Here is an 8,006-nt window from a genome sequence, read left to right on the forward strand (position 1 = left end):
CAAAATAATATATGTTTTTTTTTAAGTCATACATATCTCATTATCCTGGTTATCAAAACAAATACTCCAATATTTATTTTACTAAACAACTTTCTTGATTGAAATTGAAATTGGCTTTACTCATAAAATTCCTTTTAACAAAAATAATACATACCTAAAGGCAAGTACAATTTGAAAATATCAATTTTTCTCCAATTAAGAAGTTCATAGTTTTAGAATTATTTTTTTGCGTTACACATAGCAAATTCAAGAAAGGTTAAAATAGTTAAGAAACGTTAAATTTTGTAATGGTTAGTTTTTTTTTGGTTGGTGAAAAAAAAAACTGATAACTTATTTTTTTCTGTTTCCTAGGTAGTTATTCTTTAAAGTCAACCGCTTACTGTAATTTTAATGTGTTACAATAACAGATAAAAAAATTCTCAAATTCTTAAGAATTCTTCGGTTTTATTATTGTTTTTTTTTTTTGCTTCCTCCACCTTGTGGCTGAACCTGCTTAAATATCAGCACAGCCTTAAGGAAGAATCAGGGGTAATTATTCTTCACTCCTACACTTTTTCTGCCATTTTCGTACGGCTAATGTTGATGAATGTTGCGGACACCGAATTCCACGTCGATTCTGTCCGCAGCATAGTTCCCATGATGTTATTTAGGTATAACACACCGAATTCCTACCAGAATGTTCCCTGTCACCTATGCTGCAGTAACCGATCAAACACGAATACCGTGTTTTTGCGGTGTCTTCCTCCTCGCATTTCTCACACTTCTCAGAGGCTATCAACGTCCGTGCGCACAAATATGCTTTGAAACATCAGTTACCGGTACCAAGCATCTGCTGATGAAATCATAACAGGTCCTGATCCGTGAACACATTCATTTCACTTCAGAATCACGGAATAAACCGATCTTTCTCATCCGAAATTTGTAAACTATATCAGATATAGCTTAAAGATTTTCTGGTTATTATGATAAATGAGGAAGTCGTATGCGACTTCCTCATTTAGACAAACATTAACTTCATTTTTTCATTAAAATTGAACCAGCCTCCTACTGTTGCAGTTAAAATATTATGTTACCCTTATACCTCATATTTTTTTACTTAATTTGAAAAGTTATTTTTTCAGCAAAAGAAAAATAATGAAAAGATTCTTGCCGTCTTAGGACGAAAGTAAAGCTGTGTTTTCTTTTTCCCGTTACGGTACAGAATGAGGATCAGCTAATTGTGTAATAATTGAAGCTGACCTTGCATACCTTAATTACGAGTGGGAAGAATGTTGATTTACTAGAGAGACTATAGTCTCTCATTATAAGAGTACCTACCGATTTTCTTTTAACTTAATTTAAAATTTTATATTATGTAATTTTATTAGTTTTAAACCTTATTTAGCTTTAATATTTTAGTGGTATTTTACCTTTTTATTAAAAAAAAAAAAAATTCCGGGCGATGATAACGCACAGATACCCCCCCCCTCCCAAAAAAAACCTACCGATTTTATATAGAATCTTTTTTCCGTATATTATCTAAGGCTTTATATTAAAAAGGTTTAAATATAAAATAAAAACAATGTTTCTAAATGTAGGATAAAACATATCAAGAAGTATCATCTCAATAGAAAAAACACGAGATATACTACATTAAAACACCAATATTATTTCTGTTTAGGAATTTAATCAAATAATTTTATAGTTATTGCAGCAGCCATATAATGAAAGTAAATTGGGTCTATACCTAGTAATAACGTTTGTATATAGTAATGCAACACTAAACTTTTATAGTCTATTTTTAATATTATACGTAGTGTACTATTAAAACCATGTTGAACCGGAGGAGCATATATTAAATAACAGTGTGCATACTCTGACTACCGTTCATACTAATTCAGCCGATGTGTAGATAAATTATTGGTTTTTAATATAGCACGCGTATAATCATTTAAACAGAAAAATTAGAAATTTTTTTAATGGTAATTTAATTCATGTATAGTGCATATACGACAGTATTAATATTTAATGTAATGTAAAGCGGTAACATTCGTTAAATATGATTTCATCAAACGACTATATTTTTATGAAATCATCAATAGGTTTTAGTGAAACAAAAAAGAATATAACAATATTATATCAGAGTTTCTTGGAATGTAGTAAAAGTTTGAATTAACTAAAATACGATGAATGTAGTATTTGCCAATGAATTAATAGTTGATTCGGTCAGTTAATCCACGTTATGAACGAAATAAAATAGAATATATATAACCCCTTTTACTTATATTTGGAACGGATGTAAACAATTCGCTTCAGTGTCAAGTTGGATAAATAATAATACCATTTCTAATGTCACTAATGTATTGTCGCTTGTATATATTGTTTGTGTCTTTCAAGATATCAGAAATTGACGGTGATCGGAAGAAATTAAGATAATCAGCTTATTAATAAACAATATAATTTTATGTTAATATTTTAATTATCATTTAATAATATTGGAATATGCCGTGTTCAGAATTTTCAGTTAGTTGAAGGATAGTCAGCTAATAACCGAGTTTTTTTAAGTCCCGTTTATCTAAATCACTTCCAGATATAATAAAGAACGTAAATTTAAATCATAAAAACTCACACATCACAAAATAATCATAATGAGGTGGAAGTAACTCTGCCTTTTATCTGTAAATTTTTGGGTTCGAATTCGATTAGAAAGGAAGCATTTTCATACGCTACAAAATATATTTGAGTGATTTGATTTCTGCTTGTTATTGTATATATAAATAAATATTACTCAGATATAACTTTTATATAGTTAATGAATGATTTTGATTATTTTTATTTACCTCATTTATTTTTCAGTAAATTTAAATTTTATTTAACTTAATCAAAATCATCAAAAGTTTACGTAAATGAAAAATGAATTGAGGTAAATGTAGTTTTAAAAATAATAAATAGAGTTTTGTTAGAAGGGGGGAACAGATATAATTTGTAAGCAAAAATTACCATTGTTTGAATGCAAATCAAACAATGGGAATTTTTGCAAATCAAACACGGTTAGAAAAACCATTATAAATGCATAATACTGTTTTTTTTAAATTAAAATTGATAAAGTGGTTAGTATAGACTCAATATAAATAATAAAACTAATGATAAATGTGAGCAGGTTTTCCAGGAATTCCGGATGTTTACTAAAATCCCATCATGTTAAGGGTTAGATTAATTTTTTTTTAAACCAATAATTTTTTTTAAATTACCAGAAAGTAAATTGCTGTACTCAAAAGCTGATAAAATTCAATCAAAAACGTTTCATAATAGAATTACTGTTATTGAAAAAAAAACCTAAAAGTACATTTCACTCAAAATTTCTGATGTAGTTATATAAATACATATATATATATATATATATAGTTATATATAGTGATTACACCTCTGATACACCTCATTTTGGGGAAAAAATTTCGTGTTGGAATTTTAAAAAAAAAACGTTGTAGAAAACATTTTCATGATTTCATTTTCATTATTTTTTTTTTTTAAATATTAACTTATCAAACCATATATTCCACAATTTAAACTGCACTAAGAGAGAGATGGAAACGTTGTGAGGTAAATGATCATTAACCGTGCATAATAGCATTATCAACCATTACGCATCAATGCAGCTACCTGCTGTGATGAATTGGTTAACTTATATTCCATTTACTTGTATTCTGGGCAATGCTGCAACTATCGACCTCTTCTTTATTTTTTATTCCACAGAAAATGTAACAACCATTAATTAAACTTTAACATTTGCAGAACAAATTTTAAAAATTGCAGACTTAAGTGAATGAATATGGAGAACTTAATAAAATGCTTAGCTTTATTTGAACTGGAGTTTATAAATTAGTAAAAATTATGTTTGGAAGGTAATAGATAATTTGTAATAAAAGAGTATAAATATATATATGCTGATAACATAATAGCGATGTGCAATAATTTCAATGTGTTTAGAGACCTAACGTCTTTTTCGTTTTCTTCCCGGTAACCGAGAAAATTACCGAACCAATCATTACAAAATTTTAACTGTAGCTCTCCTATAAACCCCTAAATGTTTACTATAGTTCAAACCTCACCAATCTCATAAATAAAGAATATAATATAAATAAATAGCCTAGAATTTCTTTTACTTAATTTATTCTCATTTTTATATCGATATACATAGTAAGGGTTATAGAATTTTAATTTTTCTGCAATAATTTGTATTGATTTTATAAATCAAATATTATATTGTAGATCTTATGTTTTCTGAGTATTATTATATTTTCTCTTCTTGTTTGACGAATATTCTTTGACCAGTATTGAGTTTTAAATAGGTGACGCATTGTTATGTACCAGCTTCAGACTGTTCCATCTACATCTAGAAACGTGGAAACATCACATGTAAACAGTAAGCTAGAGAGGAATGGAAATCGACGGCCTCTGAAATGTTTTGACAGGGATCCAAGGAAAGCGATGAGGCATAAGCTAATTAAAGACGGTGTATCGATAACATTAGTGACTTTTTGGAAAGCAAGAGTGATTCTAACAATATGGATATTCAAACAAATATTCCCTTATGCCAGACCATACCAGTCTTACAAACACCGATAGTGTCTCAGCTGGTCGTAAAGATGATTTACTGTTAATCGATATGAGCACTTTCCAATTGTGGAAATCGGCGTATCAACGGCAATATCAACAATCTGTTGATATTAAACCGCCTCCAACAGTGCTATTCGGCATCTTAGATATCACAAAACTCTTCGAATTATTAGATTCGGTGGTAACCAAAGACGACTACAGTATTATTATAAGCAGTTACGAATCTTCCCGGAAGATATTGATAGCTGCAAAAGGGTTTTTTCCGTGATACGGGAGCATAACCTCATAGGGTATACCTTTATGAAACGTGACGTGGTTTACTGGGTACCCCCTTACCTTTAAGGTTTTTTATAAAGCCCATCTCTTCAGTGGAGACAGTACAAGAATCCAGGAGAATAGAAAATTGAAAAAGGCTCCCGGATTTGACTCTATTACTCATAGAATGATATTTATGTTATCAGCCAAAGCCGTTTTGTTCATTAGAAGTCTTTTTAACATATTACGGGGACCGTAGTATTTCGGTCCCTATTTCCTTAATGAGTGGAAGGTTTTTCGATACGACAATTCAGGCGGTTGACGATGATCCAACTCTAGCTTTGGACAAACTTCAATCTTCCGGCTTTTTGGTAGGGGTTCTCAGCTCTCCGTCTAACAAGGTATACTGTAGCAAGTAGGTATGTATGCTATATATGGCATATAGGTATAATATATGCAATACCTTGTATATAACTATATTATGTATATGTGCATTAGTATAGCTTACATAAAAGCCAGTTTGGATCTATGGAATTGAACAATGGGAGTACTAGTAACAGCAACGTCAATGTCATTCAGCGGTTTCAGAGCAAGGTACTAAGGAACGTAGCGCAGCCGCTGTTGTTTGTTAGGAGTAGCGAGATTCAGAGCATCTGGGTATCCCGATTGTCTGTGAGGAGATTGGGCATTTGATCTCATATCTTGAGTGAATTTCCGTAGTAATCATCTAGCTTTAAACTTATGGACGATGGTAGGGTTATCAGATGACTCAACAAAAGGCTCCAAGTGTTGGTCCTATGTAACGGATATTGATGGTTGAGATGATGATATACATCTTTTGGATAGTTTTACGTTATTAGCGAGACTAGTCTGGAGGATGGCTTTATTTTTAACTTATTATCTTCTTTTTATCCGTTAACTTATTATCTTCGCTAAATTTAACTACTGAATTTATTTTTCGTATCTTTCTTACCGAACAAGACTAATTGGCCATGTTGATGTTTTTATTCTTTGAAGAATAGGCAAAGACACTGCCTGTGAGGCAACTATTTGAGATGAGTTATGGATCCTAACAGTAAGGAAGACATATGTTTCGGAGTCAACTTAATGTGTTTACGGTTTATTTCCTTATTTGCTTATTCAGTAACTGGTCTCATTTTAAGATTATGTAATTTCAATTCAATTTGTTTTCAGTTACTATGCGTTAACTATTGCCATATTTATTTGTTATTTAATTTTCAGGAATACCTTTGGAATATCCCTTTCATGTCGTAGCGTGTCGTATGATTTTTACATATGATTTCAATTGAGGAGAATTATTGTAAACAAAGTTACAAAAAAAACTACTTCAATAGACATTGTATATATCGATCATTATCCGGGGCATTATCGACTTCTTCATAGAATTATTATGTGATTTACTAAATTTAATGTCATTGCCGATGAAAGATGAATTTGTTTTTTTTATCGTATTATATGTTAAAACAAATTAGTTTGATAATAAAATGAAAGGGTATGACGTTTGTTTATACATTTAAGAATGTTTTGATGGCTTAATAGTATATCGATGTCGACTTCTTCAGAGTTACAGTATGTTTTATATAATTTAATATCATTGTCTAATATGGCGGCGATCCGCGATAATTCATTGTCACGCGAATAAAATATCACTCCGCTGATTACTATATATTCAACTTCAGAATAAGCCATACACATTATTGGCAAAGATTCGACTTTCAATTCGCTATTAATATTTTCATAACGCCTAGGTCGGCGAGGTCACTGCTAGAACTTACGTTTTTAGACAAGAGAATCTATGCTAGATCGTTCTCAAAATACGTTGAAGAGCAACGTATACGCTCGGCTGGGAATCGAGTCCATCCTTTCAGAAATATTTTAGGTCTCAAATCAGCTTTTCTTTGTAACCCTGAAATTGACTATCTGGTTTGACTATATGGTTACTTGCGTTTTCCGTAGCGGTCAATTCTTTTATTTTATTGTTCTTTAGTCAAGTAACCTGAGATAATGATCTCAGTCACGCATGCAGTTACGGTGGCAGTGGCTGTGTTGGTTCGGCCATAGCTCCGTATACCTTTGCAGCCCTTAAAAAATCGGAATTAAAAAAAATCCCTAAAATGTGTTTAAAAATTTATCTGCAGAGTATTTACAAGACCAAATCTACTGAATATCTAGTTTACTATAGTCGGGATACGGAGAATTTACAATCATTGTTCAAAATTTTTCTTACCTTTCTTCATCGCCTTTCAAGGTCAAATTTCAAAAATCCAGAAACTGGTTTATTGACATGAAGATTACTCTCTCCAAATATCAGATTGATTTCTTAATTTGTCACCGAGAAATTAAAAAAATAAAATTAAAAACCCATTTTAACACTTTTAATATCTGAATTTCAAAAAATGTAGAAATCAATTTTTAGATATTTATATTAAAATTATACCCATCAAAAATTAAGTTGATATATACGTCTGTTACCGAGAAACAAAAAAAAAAAATAATTTCATCCGTACTGCATTTTAAAGTGTAGTTCAAAGTTCGGAATTTCGAAGTGTAGTTTTCCCTGGGCGTTAATCATTCACGACATTTATTATATTATATTATATATATCATCCCCCTTCTCGTATTCAAATATTTATCATTCAAAAAATACCGCCAAAATCATTCTGTGTAAAAAATGATAGTGCGTGGGTTTATTTTTCATATGTGTTCACATTTTTATTTTACCTGATATTGGCGTGGAGCGGACCAATGGTGGTGCTCCAAGCGGCTGCACACGGCTCTCTCCACACGAAAAGTAGACCTTTTTACTTTACGCTATCTGCCAGTTGAAGCAGTCCGTTTTCATTTAATTTACAGATTATTTAATTTAATTTCTAAGCATACATTTTTTTAATTTATATTTTATATTTGCATTTTTATTTACTTAATATTATATATTAATTTTATTTATTCAATTTTATAAATTTCAGTAATCAAATATATGTCGCTCAACAAATACCGCCAAAATAGATAGATAAATAAATAAATTTGAATATTCAACTATTTATCCCCTATCACAGAACCGATATTACCTGAGAAATCAAATACAACTGCATTAACCTAACTAATTAACGGTCAGGAGATCGAGCAGGATGGAC

The sequence above is a fragment of the Lycorma delicatula genome, chromosome 1 (assembly GCF_047948215.1).
Source record: "Lycorma delicatula isolate Av1 chromosome 1, ASM4794821v1, whole genome shotgun sequence".
In the NCBI taxonomy this organism is placed as follows: Eukaryota; Metazoa; Arthropoda; class Insecta; order Hemiptera; family Fulgoridae; genus Lycorma; species Lycorma delicatula.